Source organism: Tachypleus tridentatus, chromosome 9 (genome assembly GCF_004210375.1).
Source record: "Tachypleus tridentatus isolate NWPU-2018 chromosome 9, ASM421037v1, whole genome shotgun sequence".
NCBI classification, from domain to species: domain Eukaryota; kingdom Metazoa; phylum Arthropoda; class Merostomata; order Xiphosura; family Limulidae; genus Tachypleus; species Tachypleus tridentatus.
In genome coordinates this window covers 35,636,790-35,655,672 of record NC_134833.1, presented here as the reverse complement: position 1 = coordinate 35,655,672, position 18,883 = coordinate 35,636,790, and the positions used below count along the sequence as shown (strand labels likewise).

At 34.4% G+C, this 18,883-nt stretch overlaps 1 protein-coding gene across 1 annotated transcript in view; it reads left to right on the top strand.

Moving 5' to 3' along the window:
* Positions 1–302: 302 nt before the first annotated feature.
* LOC143227342 (zinc finger protein GLI1-like) overlaps positions 303–18,883 on the top strand; it is a gene marked incomplete at its 3' end in the record, with an annotated part of 101,916 nt that continues 83,335 nt past the window's right edge. Inside the window, exon 1 of the mRNA XM_076458797.1 lies at positions 303–844. The remainder of the gene's footprint in view (positions 845–18,883) is intronic.

The following is an 18,883-nucleotide window of genomic DNA, read 5'->3' as shown; positions in this document are numbered from 1 at the left end:
AATATAAGGTTGTTGAAGCTATTACACATATAACCATGAACGTGCTTGGAAATAAGAAATCAGTAGGCGGTGCTACTTTGTCTAACCGCTTCGCTGGGGTTTCTATGGTGTGTATGTGAACGTGTAATTAAGTTTCTCAAAAAAAGGGGCCGTTCCTCCTAATGTAGCGGAAAGTCTGTATTACTGTGGAATAAAGTATTCAAAGTATGATATTGTGTCATGATGACGTCATCTCAATCCCTCCTCCTTGTTGAACATTGGCTGAGCTTAGACTGTTGAGAAGCGAAAACCTCGAGCAGTGGTGCCTCATTTTGTCATGAGCGTGAGGTGATGTCTCTATCGGGCGACAGGGTGCGCTTTCTCAAGCAGTGAGCTAAGAAAAAGCGAATGCTAAGACATCGACAACAATGTTGGCGTTTCTGGACCTAATACCACTCGCTATCTACATTCAACTGAGGAAACTAAAATGGTAACTTGTTTTTATGACTTGATATCTAGAGAACTGAACGCATGTTGGATATCACCAAATACCGATCATTCTCTAGATGCATGCATTTATTTATTTGAGTAAGTGAAGTAAACCAGCGTGTTCGTACTCTATTAACGTACTTTCAAGAACAGTGTTTCTTTTCTTTCGCACTGGCTTTAAACGACTCTCAGTGCGAGATGTTTACTGTTTCTTTCTAACCGCTAGAACAATAGCTAATAACAAGTGTTACTGCTTCAACACCAGAAACTGAAGCGCATGATAATAGACTAGAAAGAAAAACAAGATTCAGTGGTCCATAAGTGTTTGACTTATGCCTACCTTTTCAATATCAACACATAAAAATTGATTCAGAAGGTGAGCTAGATTTTGTTTCCTATCGATCGTTAGATATCTGAAATGTTATTACTGAAACATTGTACTAACCTCTCTTTTTTCTCTCTCTAAATCCAGTGTTCGAATAAGAAATTCCTGTGCAGAAAAGTATCTAAATAATATGAGAAAAAAGCTCCAGAATAATTCCAGTATTCATATTAGTTTTGTAGTTTTTGATGAGTGGTGGATTCTTTACTTTATTTGCCTACAAAAAAAAATCATCCAAAACGTTTCCGCTTATAAAAATTAGACTTTCTGGAAGCTATTATAATTACAGAACTTGAAATTTACGAATTTACGAACTTCAAATCCAATTAATCCAGTGTTTTATATAGTATTCATGCAAGAGATTAGATGTAGCACTTTTTTATAGTTAGATATATATATACATAATATAAGCATCATTGAAAAAATTCATCTACATTTGGATTTTAAATTACAGAGAACAAACTTGAATTTATACTGTGAAATTCATTCATGTTCCAGTTATGTTTAAGTATATCTAAGTTATATTATCTCAGTATTTGAGTAGTGATAGAGTTTTTTTGCTGCAGTATTCTGACACTTGTGTTTAATATGTTCCAGTATCACGAAGCTGGACTTTACTGTCTTAAGATATTACAGCGTTAGGACCTATTGTATTGTAATATCCTGACACTTGTGTTTCATATATTCCAGATACTGGACTTTACTTCTTGAAGTATTGTGGTATCAGGATCTCCTATTGTAATACCCTGATATCCACAATTGAGGTATTGTAATGTTACATTACTTTGCAATTCTCGTTATGTGGTAGCCTGCGTAAAACTTTAAGATAATATTTGGGATTCAGCGTATCACAGTAGTATAGTTTTGGGACAATTCCATTATAAAAAACAAGATAGTAGTTATTTGTCGAAGCCTTGATGTCAAAGTTAACTATATTTCAATATATATTTTGAGGTCTGCTGTATTGAAAGACTAGGATGCTACTATTAAAATGTTAAAGCTCACTCTGCTGTGAAAAAGCGATTTTATGAGTCACTTTAAAGTACTTTCAAGTACTAAGTTCTTTACATTGTATTTTTGATGTTAGAGAACAATGTTTCACAAAGTTGTACTTTTGAAGCCTGCTACTATTATAAACAAATTTAACGTATAGTTTCAATGTTTGACAATATTATAATTTTGAAATTCACTGTTTCACGATATCATAATGTTCAGGTTCAAGTTCAGGGTACAGTGACATTTTTTGTTTGGGGGAACACTATATTATACTATTATATTATAAGATATTCATTTATTTGCAGTATTATCATAATAGGTTGGCTATGTTACAATATCGTGATATGAACGTTAATTGTATTTTAATATCACGATATTGGATTCGCCATGTTGATATATTCTTGTACGGTTTTTGCAGCATTGCAATATCATGTTGTTGGAATATTGATACGTTCCAATATTTTGTTGCTTTATTGTAATGTCATAAATTAGGAGCTGAGTCTGTTTCTCTAATATAATCTTGCTAATTATTGCACTGTCATGATCTTGAGTTTATAACAGTTCAACTGATAATGCTAATGTTAAAATTAATTGTTACGCAGTATCGTGTGTTTAGATCTTCAAGAGTGGGAAGCATATATGATCCTACTACGCATAGGTATAAATCTTGTATGCAATAGATTTGAAGGTATAATACACAACAACTAATTTTAAAAATTCGGTGTTGTTTTTCGTAGTTAGTGAAATCAGGAAATAGATATTGACAAATGTGTTGGTGTCTAACAGGCCCTCTAGAGCTCTAATTAAGGTTAATTTTACACTCTTAAAGACTCGTCGAAAAATAATAAAGAATAAGGTTTTCAGCGTGTCTAAACTGAAATTAATGTCCAATTTACTGAAAACTGATTTTTTTAACATCTTAATTTCGCTCAGTTTAAAATGCAACTGTCTCTCTAATTTTAGTCATTCTAGCTAATAAGGTGAATGAGAACATGAGAAGAAAAGAAACGCGAATATTCAGCAGGATACTCCATGATAATAACAACGTTTATCATACGTTACGGCTGTTACGTTTCGCAATTTGAATTTCTAAGAAACCGCGAGATTTTTTTTCCTGGGCAATTTGAATACATTATTTGGAAAATTCCCGCATTTGTAAATAATGGTGGGTCTCAATTACAATAACAAAATTTAATAGTTCCTTTAAATGGTTCTATAACTATTATCAAATTTTGATAAAAAATGTCGTTTTTTTATCCTTATCAGGTTTTTTGGAACACATGTTTGTATAAATCTAAACAACAGCATGTCTTGAGATAACTTGCTCTAGTAAGGTGATGCATCAAAGTTGATTGTTGAAATAACCGATGTGACGTAGCTCCTGTATTATTGTTTTTTAACTTAAAAATAAACCCCTTGAGACTGACATAATGGCGACAATTGTGTTTTATACTCTATAAATACATAGTTAAAACGAATTACCGTTTTATTGACTTTTACTATCCATGATAACGCATGAATTAGAGTACAGTAGAATTTGTATACAAGACAATTACCGGTCTCTTATTATAGGTATTTTACGAGAAAAATATAGCCCTTGTTAAACGCAGGCTTGTTATGGTCCTTACGTATACATCCTAATAAGCGACAATTGAGAAAAAGAAACGCAAGTTTTCTCATGAACTTGATTTTTTTTTGTTTATCTTTGTTTTCATAAACGAAATGTTCGTGTTTTTGTATCGTGGAACTGTATATCTTCTGAAAATATTGTTCTGCTGATAATGTATTGGTTGAGGAATAATTCGTGAGCGTTTTTTCAAGTTAAAAAAATATATTCATAAATGAAATTTCATGTCATTTGGTAGATAATTTTTGCTCTAATGGATGGTGTGTTTGATTTTCATATGTCTTTAATATTTGCTTTCATTTTCAGCTCATTAAATGGAATGTCAAGTGGACAAAATCGAGCATTTTCGACACCATCTGCTTTTCGCATTTAATTTCTTGCAATTTCGTTTAAAACAATGCATACTATATACCTAGGTATTACATGAAATAAAGTATCATAATAAATGTTTTGGGTTAATGTGTTCATGCATTGAAGTATTGTATAGTCTTGCATGTAATGCTTGAATGAAATTGTTTAAAAACGCTCACGAATTATTCCTCAACCTAATAAAATCAGGAAATTTAATATTTACCTAACAATAAAATAGAATTTGTATGTAGTTCGGCATAAATATACACCGAGGACTAACTGTGCTCAGCACAGGTATCGACACCTGGTTTTTAGTGTTGAAAGTCCGCAGACATACCACTGTGCCGTATAAATTGGAAAACGACAATACAAACCAATAAATAACTAGCATTTCATTATTAATTTTATTGAATTTAAATAGTTTTCTTTTAAATAAATATAACTGTAAATCAGTACGCGAATCTAAAATAATTTATCAGTACTCATAATACAAAAACATTTACAAACACTGTTTCCGTCACTAATGGTTCATATTAAACTGATATACATCCTGTGAGTTTCAATCGATAGCAAAGAGTTCTTCATATATATGCAAAAACGGCTCGTTTGGGTTGAAAACTATTTTACATAGAAGAGCGAACAACGTTTCGACCTTCTTCGGTCATCGTCAGGTTCACAAAGAAAGAGGTAACTGACCGGAAGCTGACCACATGTTTGAAAGGGGTTGTGTAACTGAGTGTCGGAATGTAGAGGGCGGTATTAGATGTTTGAATATACTATTTTATTTTATTTTATTATATTAATATAGGTATAAAGGCGTTCCTTTATATTGGTTTATTTTGGGTTTAAGTTGTTGTATAAGTAAGGCTTCTTTAATTTTGCGTTTGTTTATGTTTGCTTCTTTATTTAGTATTTGAGTGTTTTCTATGGTTATGTTGTGTTTATTTGACTTGCAGTGTTCGAAAACGTGTGAAGGTGACTTTTTATGTTCTTTGAATCTGGTTTCCATTTTTCTACTTGTTTATCCAATATAGAAGTCGTGGCAGTTATCACATTGTATTTTATAAATAATGTTGGTGTGGTGTTTGTCAGTGTAGTTTTTACATACTATAGACCTCAGTTTTGTGCCTGGTTTTTGAATAAGTTTGGTATTAACTGGAATGTCATATTTTGTTACTAGTTTTTGCCAAATGTTGGTTATTTGTTTGCTGATGTCAGGAATATATGGTATACAGCAGTATATGGTTTCATGATTTTTTGATTCGTGAGATATATTTACTTTAGTTGGTTGATTTTTCTTTCTGTCTAGGTGGGTGCGTATAATGTTTTCTACGGTTTGTGGAGGAAACTTATTGATGTTGATGAAGTATTGTTTTATTTTGTCTAATTCATCGTTAACTTTATCTGGTGAGCATAGTTTTATGGCTGTGTTTACTTGGTTTCTTAGTATGTTGAGCTTTTGTTTTATTTCATGTGCTGAGTCCCAAGGAATGTATAGTCCAGTATGGGTGATTTTTCGGTGGATTTCTGTTTTGAATTGTGTGTCGGTTCTTGTAATTTTGAGGTTAAGAAATGATATTTGATTGCTTTCTTCCTGTTCACATGTGAAGTTAATGTTGGGATGTATAGAGTTAATGTGGTTGAAAAAATTAAGTATGTGTTCTGTAGATTTGAATCCCACAACCGTGTCATCTACATATCTGTACCAGTATAGTGGTGGATGTAATGCTGTGTTAATTGCTTGTGTTTCAACTTGTGTCATAAAAATATTGGCTAGAATTGGTGATACTGGGTTGCCCATGCTTAGGCCATTTGTTTGTATATAGTTTTGGCAAACAACAGAAAAGACACCAAAACGACACACCGTTGACTAACCTCATAATTAACAGATCCGACCGACAATTAAACAATTCGATTCGAGGAGAATCGAACCCTTATTTTAGCGTTGTAAATCCGAAATCTTACCGCTGTCCAAGCGGAGGACAATTGTAAAAATAAAAATTATATTTTTATTACGTTGAAGTGCTTAATTAATCTTTCAGACTCATAATGTGGGTTACGATTATCAACTTGTATGTAATACAGGAGTTGAGTAAGTTGTAGTAATATGAGTTTGGATCCTCTTACAGTTCATTTCGTCACGTCTCGTCATGCTTTATCTACTCGCTATGCATAGTGATAATCATCTTCCAGAATGGTTTCAGTTTAAAAGGCTCCATCTTAAGTAGTTCCATTCTCAAATTACATCGATCCTCCCTGTTTGCTTTCCATAATCCATCTAGTATAGGAAAATTGCGTTTTCTAGCGCCCGTTTCAACAGTCCAATCACGTAACATCTGTATGTGCTGACTCCGGCGATTTAGCTACTTTGTTTTTGTAGGGAATAGCAAGAATATCTGCTCCATTTTCCAGATTCTTGTGGTATGACGGGAAGTGTAAATTTGGTAAAGTCATACCTCGTTGGTCTTATTCTTGAAATTTTATCCCATTCTCGATATGTTAATCTAAATATCTACCAACTGAAACACATTTGCGTGTCAAAATGAGCTTAAGTCCATTATCTTTAACTGCTTGCATATGTTATTGTGTCTATGGATTCATCTTCTCATAAAACCAATAAACAAACTTTAATCCTGATGTACCTACTCATCTAAGTACTTTTTATCATCACAACTAAGAGTTGTAAAGTGCTTTTCAAATGTTATTTCTTTCTCTAATGCACTCTCTCCTGTATCTTTATCAGTGCTTATACGTAAGAAACGTGTAGAATACTTATATCGTGTCCTTTGGTAAAGGATGGTGAGATAGAATTTATCAGTAATGATAATGAAGCGTGACTAAATGCTGCTACCTTCATATCTTTCAGCGAAAAAAAAAATCGTAACAACCTCGAATTTTTAACTTGTATACAAAACAGCCCGACCTTGAACACTACTCCCATTATTTATGTTGTTTCCATGACTCTCCCATGTTGTGAACAATAAAAGATTCTAATACGTTCAAAATGTTTTTGTTGCTGCTTTTTAAGTGAACAGACGTTTCAGTATATGTGGCTGTAACGTAGGTCGTACAACTCAAATAACGTTTTCAGTACTTTTGCGCACATGAAGGGGAAGTTCGTGAAGGGTTATTATATTATGATTACGTATACACTGTTATTATTGTAATTACTTACCCTTTTTTCCATTTTTTTTGTAAATAAATACACTCGTATTCTACGTATCATAATACTGCTGTCTGTGTAAAAGAATTGTTCGATAAACTTTAACACATTAGGTAAAACTTTGTACCTTTACCAGCTCGACGATAAACCATGCTGCGGTAATTTACTGACAACTGTTCAATGTATTTGCATGTGGTTAATTGAAAACATTTCAGAGAAACAACATATCGTTGCAAAAATAAGTTCTACAGTCTCAGCTACATAGGTTAATAATAATAATATCAAAAATCTATATAGTAACATTAATTACTGTATGATTATATTAATAGCCAGGAAATATTACCTGAAATAATTTTACTCCAAACGATATACCCTAAACATTATCTGTATTTAATGAAATATTCACGTGTATATTTGCACCAAAAATAAAGATCAAATCATTATTCTCGTCTGCCATTGAATAAGTCTTAATGTTATTTGCTTATAGATTAATGCTTCAGTGCTTCCCCTAAGGCAAAAAATGCATTCGAAAAACGTTATTGGCCTGAAATACGTGACAGAAAGTACAATAAGAGCTTTCAAGGGCCCAACAGGTACATATAAAATGAAAACTCAGTACAGTAGGTTTGGTCTGCTTTCATTAAGTTCTTTTTATTATTTTCTTTCTTTAAAGGAAACTGGCTGTAGATATCCGTTACAAAACAACCTTCAGACGAGGCTGTGCACTTCTTAAGTAAAGAAATAGTTATAGATTTTTTTTTCTCGTTCATTCAAAATTAAATGCTGTAGCAATGATGTCGGCAAGCTTTCTATTCACAAAAAAGGTCTTTGTACAATAAACTTTGAATACGAAAAGACGGCTAATGGATTGCTTGCTATTTGTGTCATTTGGTTTTAATGGAATATAGAAGGCTAAAATTTGATATTTTCAAATGAAGTTATTATCTTATCACCTTTTCTTTTTTCGACATTATAAAATTCGTTGTGCTTAGGATTGTTCGAGTCATCATCAAGAAAACAGACGAATATTTTTAGATAATTTGTAACTGTTTCTTTTGGCTTGCGAGGCTCTAATGGCAGAAGATATAAAAAGTATTTTTTTAAATATTTTTGTCCTAACTCTAAATGTAATTTAGTAGGCAAAAAAAAGTAATTTATGTTAAAACTTCATGCAACTTACCCAACATCAGAATACAGGCTACTTTCAAGGAGCAACGGAGGGTAAATTATACGTAAAAGGTCAACGTTTTATTAATCATCATATTAAGTACAACAGAGACTCAATAGAAGTGATTGAGTTCAACAAACAGTTAATATTTTGTTATAAAAACTGCAGACGGTCTTTCAAGCATTGTTGGAATATATTTAATCAAATTGTTCATTTGAATTGTGCTACAAATGTCCATAATAAATTCTCGTAAAATTTCTTTGAAAGTAACTTTTGATTTTTCAAGTTTTCTTATCTATCAAATCCCAGATCTCTTCAACTGGGTTGAGATCAAGGCTCTATGGAGACCACTGCATCATTTGAATGACTCCAGCAGCTTTTTTCTTAACTTAGTAATGTCTGTTGTTTGGATGAGTGCTTGGGGTCACTATATTCCTGGAAGTAGAATATGCAAACCACTGGGTACACCACAATGGATCAGTATATGTGTGTGTGTATAATTATAACCGTCATTTTTTAAAAGCCAAAACAAAACATATTAAAATTAAAGATAATACGTTGCATTTAAAAAAAAATCCTGGGGTACAAGTCACAATGTGTGATTATAAAACGTATCCTATGTTTTGGAGGCGACTTCGAAAGTAGGACTCACATTGCGGCGGAAATACACAGTCTCTTAGTTATATATATAATTGTACTTGCACTGGTCCATTATTCCATCTGTTTTGCAAATAATTTTAGTCCCCTCAGGGCCCGGTAAGGCCAGGTGGATAAGGCACTCAACTCGTAATGTGAGGGTCGCGCGTTCGAATCCCCGTCACACCAAACATGCTCGCTTTTTCAGCCGTGGGGGAGTTATAATGTGACGGTCAATCCCACTATTCGTTGGTAAAAAAGTAGCCCAAGAATAGGCGATGGGTGATGATGACTAGCTGCCTTCCCTCTAATCTTACACTGCTAAATTAGGGACGGTTAGCTCATATAGCCCTCGAGCAGCTTTGTGCGAAATTCAAAATAAACAAACCAAGTCCCCCTCAGCATCAAAACACCCTCAAACTATCAAACTGTCTCTCCCATGCATCATTGTAGGTGCTATGCATTGAGATAATAATATTTCACCTTTTCGTCTACCGGACGTACAACGTACTCTTTGAATCAAATATTTCAAACTTAAACTGAACCGTCCATATCAGTTTCTTAACAGTATTTGGAAATCGAAGTAAAGGATGAGTCATCTTTACAATGTAGATCTGGACACTTTTCTGTTATTTGGTACATAGTTGTTTATCCAATGCTTGAGATTAGTGGCTGTCTTTCTCCTGTCCTGAAGGCTGCATAAACAAAGATACTTAACATCAGTATCGTCGAGTTTAAGTGTTCTGCCTCTTTCTTTCCTGTTTTAAAATTTACCAGTCTTGGTCTCACAATCTAGGGTGTACTTGACAGTGACTGGGGAGCATTTCAAGGCTGAAGCAATTTGTCGGAGTCCAACCAGCATCACGTAAAGCTTTTACGCGAACTCTCTGCTCTAATGACAGTTCTCTACGCTGTTTTGGGCCATGTGGTGACAACAAAACTAGATGTATAGTGTTAAACACTGATTTGAAGAAGGTTTATGCGTGGAGTTTTATCAAATTCATTTCTTCTTGCACACACCACCCACCTCCAACTCTTGGGCTACTCTTTTACTAACGAATAGTGGAATTGCCAATTTCATTAAAACGCCCCTACGACTGAAAGGGCGAACATGTTTGGTGTGACAGGGATTCGGACCCGCAACACTCAGATTGCGAGTCGAACCCAGCCATACCAGGATCGCTAAAAGCGAATTATTATTTTATTTAGTATTTCTAAAGTGTTAAACAAGACAAGATATTTCGAGGTAATTAAGACTTTTTAAGGTAGCAACGCTAGTAGCGCATGAAATGGAGTTAATATTGATTGTAGTTTCTATAATATAACTATTCTAGTAGTGATATTATAAGTTTAGTAAGTTTGCGAAAACTTCATACAATATAATTTTTGTCAAGTGACAAAATTCATCTTTGCGGTTTTCTTGATGAAACAAATTCTAATCGTAATTACATGACTAACGGTAAGATCTGGTGTTAGCTTCAACATCATGCTCTCGTTTAAGTTCTTGTCACTTCACTTAGACAAGCAATACACACCTACCTCAGACAATGGCCTCACGAGCTGGTTTTTATATATATGTCACCAGTTGTCACGAAGCTTTCTAGGAAACAGTGCGAAAGATGACATGTTAAGTGAGTGCTTGCATCAACACGTCAAGAGTCAGGCTTGAGTCACAACTCAAAACATTCATCATAAAACTTTTTTTTTTTTCTGAAGAATTCCAGATTGTTTCTTTTCGGTCAGTGCCTTCCTTCTTCAGCCAGCAGAGAAGTCGAATAGGAAGAAATAAAACAAATGTTGCAACAGAAATACTCGAGTAACCCGAAACCTTTCACTTTGTATTTATTTTTTTTGTTTTTAGACAATGAAACATGACAGCGTGGAATGACAGACTTTGGCTTTAACAGAAAAGACTCCAGCTCCGGTTAACAACCAAGTAGTTACAGTCATGAATGACCTTATAAACAGAGTGCATCTGACCATTGTGCTATTTTCACGTCTGTCTGTAAGCATGCGTGATTCCCCTTTACGTTTCGCAAACATCTGTACAGATTCTACCACATTTATTTACAGGGTGAAGCTACAAAGACGTGTCTTAAGTACGAATTTGCTGATCGGCTTTAGATATCTTTTTCCACCAAAATGAACGTTCATTTGTGCGCGTGGGCGGCTCGGATATGTGCAATGCATAATCAGCCTGCCAACGATATAAGGTTTCAGTTTTGTTTATCTTAGGAATGAAAACCTACTCCGAGAGATTAAGGACTTGTACCGAATTACATGTGTCAATACTCAGGAAATAACGTACAATAACCACATGTTATTGTTATATAATGGTATGCAACCTTATTTTTTTAGAAGAAAATGTGTAAAAAACGAACTGTACAACATCATCTTGGTGTAGTTATGTGGAGTCATTATATTTCGTTACCTCCCGACCAACATGCTATAGTTTTCTATGGTTATCCTTAGTTTATTTTTTATCGTTTTTATCTTATTTTAGTTTGGTATGAAACACCTTGTTTTGTTTTATTTTTTGTTAGCTAATGTTTTCATTTTCAGCGTGTTTGTTAAAACTTGTTTGTTCTTTTTTACACATTTCGTCATTTGTATTTTTTAACAAGTCCTTATTAAGCGAGTCTACGATCCGGTTACCACCTTGTAGAATTTAACTATATGTTTGTAAACGATTATTAACTGAGAATACCATAAAAATATATGTCTTACTGAAACTCAATATCAACCAATCACGACAGTATTTACAAACCTTTTATAATTTTCCAGAACGAATGATTTTGTTTTATTGCAAAGCCGTACTGGGATGTGTGTTGTGTTCACTGTATGGAATCCAACCCTGGATTTTAGGGGTGTAAGTGCGTATACTTACTGTTGTCCACCCGGGCAGGAGGCAATTGTTGGGTCAAACAGAAAAATAAACTCGGTAGAATGTAAGTTGATTACAATATACATGAGATTAGATCTAAGTTTGTTAGACCAGTAGAGTTTTAAAAAATACTGATTTACATATTGTGCTGAACGATAATTGAAATCAAGACATAAACCAGTTGGATAGTTTAAAAGTATTAATACTTATAGCCAGCTGCAGGGTCGTGTGCAGGAATTTAAATGTGACTATTATAGGGAGTATTATGTTAAACACACACAAATTATACATATACTTGTCTTTATGATAATGACAAGAACTGGAAACGGAAATTATTTACTCTATTTTAAAATTAGAATAACATAATACATATCTCAATTTGAATTTTAATATACATATATATATGTGTGTGTGTGTGTGTTTTGGGGCTCATATGTACTATATCAACATACACAAACATTATATGCTTAAAAGTAAATAGTATTTCGCTCAACCAAAATGACCAAGTCCGTATGAATAGATATATTTTGAGGGGGGAGTGTCTGCTTGTTCCTCTTGTGCACGCACCTGGACAGTTGATTCCTAGAGTTAATTAAGTTAATTGTAAAAATCCCAAAAACATTTCATGAAGTTTGACCAAACTGAAAAGGCTTAGGTTTAATCTGAGTTACCAAAACAAAACCGCCAGAACAATTTTGTAGGAAGCTATTTAATTGACCCCACAAAGCAATAAAATATTTGTAGCTGTAAGGAATATACAGGCTTAAAATAAATATGCGTTTTTATTACCAGGCCATGCGTAGGCATCACTATTCGTTATAATATATATGTATGGTAATTGAACGATTTGTCAAGCAGAATACGTAACATTTATATGCGGTTTGGTTACTGGACAAACATAAATTTAGGCGGTTCAATCAGACACTAGATGTTATGAAGTCGATATTTACCTGTAGTTTATTTGAAAAGGACGTGTTCTGTTTTGTTTTTAAGCCTAATAAGATTTCGCTCGATCTTCATTTCAAACCTCAGTCTTCACAGAGCGTCGAATTTCGTTACATGAACGTCAACCATAATATCTCAACACACTTTAAGTATCATACTAAATGTCATCCACGACTCATTTTCATCAGAACCTATTTGTTGCAATTTGACTGCTATTACCTGACACGCATGTGTTATGGGTGTTTTCGTTGGGCTATGAATGATGATTATCAAAGATAAAGGAGCTGGTATTAGCTTGCGAAACGACTTAATGGATAGGGTCACGCTACGTGCCATTCAAAGATATGTATGTATTTGTAACAAGCCACGCCCACACTCTCTTCCTGAAAAAAATTCATTTTACACATTTCCACGGTATGTATATATATATATATATTATATAAAGACAGCTCACAGGTTTAAAAATCGATCTTCAAGTATATGTAAAGATCCATAATATTACCAAGGACCTGCTGTTGAATAAACAATTAATAGTGAAAAAAATGGTTTCCTTCATACACGTCATATACTGAGTTATAAATGTTTCTTAACAAATGCAATACGTTTCAACGACAACTGTACAAGAAATATAAAAATAGATGCAATACATTTTAACGACAACTAGGCAAGAAATATTTATATTAAGAAGTGAAATACATTTTAACGACAATCAGACAAGAGATATGCATATGAAATACTGTGTGCAAAATTCGCTGATGTACACGATACCTGAAACACTTTCATCACCTAAAGTTTAAACCGATTCCTTAATTTCTTCGTCTTTGTTTGTTTGTCTTTTGACTCACCTTGTTTGTAGTCGTTCTAAGAAAGAAATGTTCAACATGTTAAATGACTCCTTTGTTTAATTTTCGTTTTTCCAATTACTGTATTGATTTTAAATGCTGGAGAAAAACGCGTTTTTTTTACTACTTAAAATTCTACTTTAATTCCAAACGAAACAATACGTTACTTAATTTCCTGCTCAAAACATTATACGGGGTAGATAGACCAAAGGTAGTAGGACCGGTTTGGTTTGAAGTTACATGAGAGCTAACCGTCCCTAAGTTAGCAGTGTAAAACAAGAGGGAAGGCAGCTAGTCATCATCACCCACCGCCAACTCTTTTACCAACGAATAATGGGATTGATTGCACAAAATATCGCCCCCATGGCTGTAAGGGCGAGCATATTCGGTGATACGGGGTTCGATTCCGCGACCCTTGGATTACTAGTCGGGCACCCTAACTACCTGGCCATAAATATTATTATTAAACATTAACCGAACGGCGAAGACAAACATAAATTCCTACGATGAAATAAACCTTTTTAAATCTGTATACTCCATTTTCATTTATGTTTCTACTTACATTATGCTATTTGGATAAAGACTGCTCTCAGAAAATTTACTGACTTTCCAAAATCAGGAGCAAACTGTTTTTTGAGTACTTTTAGGTAGCAGTACACATGTTTCCTTTATACATGCTGTGTCAGGCGTGGCTAGTAGTTAGCTTGCCAGACAGCAAACCTGTAGGTCTCTGGTTCACATACCGTTGTCGTAAACTTGCCATTTAGGAGCTCAAGAGTGATGATTAAATCCCATTCTTGGAATAGAGAAATCAAGGAGAAAGCAGTGTGTGCTGTTGACTAGCTGCCTTCCCTATGCTCTATCAGTTCAGAGTTAGAGAGGACTAGCTCATATGGCCCTTACTTATCTATGTGCGCAAGTATTCGAGAAAAACTACACATATTCTAGAGAGTACTAGTACTTTAGTGCCTTTCTAGAATATTAAATGTTTTCTCGAAAAAAAAAGAAGAATAAAACCAACCATTTTTTCAGTACGCAAAAGATAGTATTACTGGGTAGAAAGAGTGGAGTGTTTGTTTATTCGTTGTTAAGCCTAAAGCAATACAACGGGCTATCAGTGCAGTAGCAAGAAGGAGTCTCAAAGCCCAGTTTTTAATGTTATAAACCTACAGGAGAGGGTAGAGCAGAATGATGTATGGACTAAGATGTCGGACTACAGAGGATGAATCTGAGTAATCCATTTAAATTTTTATCATGATTGAAGTTTTAGATTTTTTTTATAATTTACATGGTAAAAAAGTTCAACCGTAATAAAATTATTTGTTTATTCATGCCAGTCCTTTATGTTCTAACTATATTTATATTAGTACAAGGTCGACCTCTCAAGTATATTAATGTTAGCAAAATGTTGCTTTCTCGAATATATTAATGTTATCAAGATGTTCCCACTCTTCCGATTGCTCAGCAGTAAGCTTGGAAGCTCATAATGCTAAAATTCTGGATTCGATCTCGGCGGTTTACACGATACAGGTGTAAGTAGCCATTGTGTAGCTATTTGCTTAACAACAAATAAATATAAAAAGCTTTAGAAAATGCTCTTGAACAGAAAAAAAAGAAAATAACGTGTGTGTGTGTGTATATATGTACCTGATGTATATATATATATATGTATATAATAAAATCATAATGGCATGAGCCATGTTTATTGATATGATAAAGATATACACTTAGCAGGATATATATAAAAGCTCCTAGCTTTTCCTTATATCTTCATCAATGCCTGATAAATATCTACATTAGCAGACCATAACGCAGGTGAATGAAGCTCGCATGTAGTTTTAATCGTCACATTTTCATTAGGACCTTACAGCAATCTACGTTACCAGTTTAAAATACTATTTCTAAAGCTACTGCAGGTGCATGAGGCTCGCAGCAATATTCGTCACATTTTCCACCAGGATCTGATAATGATTTACAATACCAGTTAGAAATAACGCCAAACTACCGCAGGTGGTTAAAACTCGTAGTCTTTCCTTATATCTTCATCTGCGCCTATTAAGGTAAAGACCTACATTAGCAGACCGAAACATTCTCTCCAAATTATTGCAGATCAACTAAGCTGGTAACCGTATTTGTCAGATCTTCACCAGAATCTATACCAGTAGTCCGAAAAGTCATCTTCAAACTACCACAGATGTATGAAGCTCATAAATTATGTTCATTAAGTCTTCATCGGCGGGTGAATAAATAGTTTAAAAAAATACTTCGAAATTTCTTCTTTAAATAACCGTAAGCAAGTGAAAATATTTACAACGCCGAAATTAAATGTGTAAATATGCCACATGTAGATTAAATCCTAACCATGCAATTTCATAATTTATCGTTGATAAATGGTGTTAAAATCCGGAGCTCGATTCTTCACGGTGAGCAGAGTTCAAACAGCACTGAGTGATAAACAACAACATAAACTCATTAGTTCATTATGAAACAGTGAAACTACATACACTTATTCCCTTTGAAACATCAAGAGTTTTAATAAACACTTGAGTGTTGAGATCTAAGTTGAAACTAAACTGAATGATCCTCACTTTTGTTTTTGAGGTACAACTTAGCAAGGAGTTCGGGAACATTTCTGAAATCATTATTGCAGGCTCTTTGTTCTACAAATACATATTGAACATAATTTATTTGGTAGTTCAATTGTTTGCTGCTTATTAACCTAACCTTTCTAGATATATTTCTTTGGAACTACAATTTGTATATAGGACTACCATAATTACGGTAGTATAACGTATCAGATATGAAAGATAAAAGCTAGTGATATTACGAGTCATATATACTGCACATAAAAAATCATATCATGTTAAAGCTTAGTTTTGTTTCTCTGTGACCATCTTTATCATGTCACTCGAGTATTTGACTTATGGTTTCAACTCACACGATGAATTTCGAAACCATTAGTTTTTCCCTGCTATAAAAACGGTTAATACTATGTCTTCCATTCATACATGACATACTAACTCATTATGCTTGTTAAAAGGTACATTAAATTTTAATGAGAACCAGATTAAACGGAGCTTTTGTATTTACATTACAGAGACATTATTGTGTGATACGAAGTTAAAGCGAACTGAGTAATTACTAAGTGCGTATGACGGCAACAGTTTGTTAAATTTCTACTCACGTCTTTTTACAAACAGAATTAGGTGTATCCGACAATGTACAAAAGGATGGCACAAAACTGTTCAAATTAGGCAGTTTTGTTTTTCTTAACACACACTCAAAATGATAAGTATTCAGCTGCCACTAGATGTTTCCTTTGATGTCAGCTTGTTCTATTATAATTATTGAATTTGAATGTATCCGTTTTATAGCAATAAATCATGTCTAATACCTTGTTTATTAAACGTATTGTCTTCTACCAGCCATGGGCAAAAGCTTTCACCACTTGCATAGAAATTACTGGATCATACTTTAAATGTTCGAGATCTCAGGGTTGTTTTACTCTCATAAAGAATTTCACATTTATATTTAGTTTTATATTTACCCTAAAGTTTTTTTGTTTTGCATTCTTTAGGTATAGTTCATGATTTCTGCTTAACTTTTCCATAATTTTGCATTAAAAACATTAGATTGTATCCTTGAAATACTTTATAAATGTGCTTTCTGTGAAACGTCTCGTATACCAGTCGAGCTTTCTGAACGTATATTCTGATAAACATAAAAGGTTAATTAATTAATAAGAAACTCTGGACTCAGCAGATAGCTCAGTGTGACTTTGTTATAAGAAACACACACACACACGCAAGAAATTCTGACAAAAATTAGATAAACTATAAGAAACAAAACTACACAAATTAAATGATAAATTAATTATCGAAGTCGTTTTTGTATAAACACTTATTAAAAGCTTGTAATTTTATAAGTCATGGTTAAGGTTACATTTGACAGAAGTAGTTAAGGCCAGCAAAAGCATAGGCTCTCACTCTTTCAATTATGGAATCATGTGGCAACAAATATATAGTCCAGTTAGCATAGAGTGGTCCCTGATTTCGAACCACTAACCATAGGAGAGCAATCGGTGGGCAGCACCCTATTGCTATGTATATATATATTCTTTTCAAAACAAGAAACGCAAAAGGGACATTTTTGTAATTTTAAAGAGAAATATATGTAATAACGTTACAAGCTCAGAGTATGTGATGCTACACGTGTTAAGGCACTGATTATCAGACCAAAATGACAATAAAAGTTGTGCACTTTGAAAACGGAGGAAAACATCGGATTTTTCGCCAAAACGCATGCCTGTCCAATAAATTTGTTTGAGAGATCTGCATGTTCTGCAAGTGCAACATGTGCAAAATTCCTATAAAAGTGACGGGTTCTCGGTTACCATAGCTCAGTCTTAAGCCACCGACACGCAATACAGTTACGCCAAAACTGACAGAAGCCAACGCAACAACGTTATTGGTCGCTTGGAAGCAGGCGAATCTCGATCAGATGTTGCCAAAGCTGTGAATGTCCACCCAAGTACCATCACAAGGCTATGGAATCGTCACCAACAACATGGATCAACTCGTGACAGTCCACGATCTGGCAAACCTCGTGTGACCACGCCCGCACAAGCTCGCTACAACCGGTTACGTCACCTTCGGGATAGGACCAACACTGCGACGTCTACTGCCTCAACCATACCAGGGCTGCGTAGGATTTTCGATCAGATTGTACGCAACCGTCTACGAGATTCTTAGGCCCCATGTGCAACCCATCATGGTGAACATCAACGACGTTTTTCAACATTACAATGCCTGTCCTCACACAGCCCGACTCACCACTGTCTTCTTGAGACACCACAACATCAACGTTCTTCCCTGGCCCTCCAGATCACCAGATTTAAACCCCATCGAACATCTTTGGGACGAGTTGAACCGACGTCTGCGACGGCGACAACCTCAACCGCAGACTCTACCTCAGCTTGCAGCAGCTTTGAAGGCTGAGTGGACAGCCATTCCACAGGATGTGATTCGTCATCTCATCGCTTCCATGGGCAGGAGATGCCAAGCAGTTATTGATGCTCACGGGGGGCATACTCGTTATTGACGTTGAGTGACGTTAAACTTCATCTAGTGAGCGTGGACTTCGCCTTTGCAGACTTTGGATGTTCAGCAGTGAATGTGCAAAGTTCACACATGTCATACAGAACTACCCGGAATAAACTTGTTAACAATTTGTCTCATATTTTGCCTTTTGAGTTTCTTTTTTTGAAGAGTATATATATATATGTTACTTAGTTGTTTAATATTTTATGCCTTTTATTTGACTGATAGTTATTATTATGTTTACTCTGCTTACACTTAGTTTCCAATGTAAATTAAGAAGGACTGCATTTTAAAATAGTGGAAATCAAGACTGTTAATCGCT